The sequence below is a fragment of the Etheostoma spectabile genome, chromosome 15 (assembly GCF_008692095.1).
Source record: "Etheostoma spectabile isolate EspeVRDwgs_2016 chromosome 15, UIUC_Espe_1.0, whole genome shotgun sequence".
Classification (NCBI taxonomy): Eukaryota; Metazoa; Chordata; class Actinopteri; order Perciformes; family Percidae; genus Etheostoma; species Etheostoma spectabile.
The window spans coordinates 18,039,586-18,040,015 of record NC_045747.1 but is presented as its reverse complement, the minus strand read 5'-3'; the positions used below and the strand labels follow the sequence as shown (position 1 = coordinate 18,040,015).

The following is a 430-nucleotide window of genomic DNA, read 5'->3' as shown; positions in this document are numbered from 1 at the left end:
TACTCCGTTACATTTACTTGAGTAAGTTTTTAAAAAATGTTTACTTCTAGGAGTAGTTTTAATTCACTATACTTTTACTTTTACTTGAGTAGATTAGTGTAGAAGAAGCTGTACTCTTACTCCAATACATTAGGTTACAATGAGCTCGTTACTCGTTACTACGCGTCATTGTTTTTACCCCAGCGTACGTCTCATTTTAATGTTTTATTTTGACAGAGAGAGAGTCTTCCGCTGAAGGCTCTACCACATGACTGTGCTTAACCAATCAAACGTCGTTGTGCAGTCACGTGACCATACTCGTTTCAGCAGCGCGACAGGTTAGCTTTACAGTCGTAGCAAAGCAAAGACGTCAGAATCAAACGTCACTAAGGCAACGCAGACCAGGAGGACCCCCCCCCCGCCTCATAGTGAAAGCATGGTTACCATAGAC

General features: G+C 41.9%; 1 protein-coding gene across 5 annotated transcripts in view; it reads right to left on the bottom strand.

Annotated features, from left to right (window-relative positions):
* The window catches only part of radil2a (Ras association and DIL domains 2a), a 55,439-nt gene that overhangs the window by 34,779 nt on the left and 20,230 nt on the right, over positions 1–430 (bottom strand). The window lies entirely within an intron of this gene.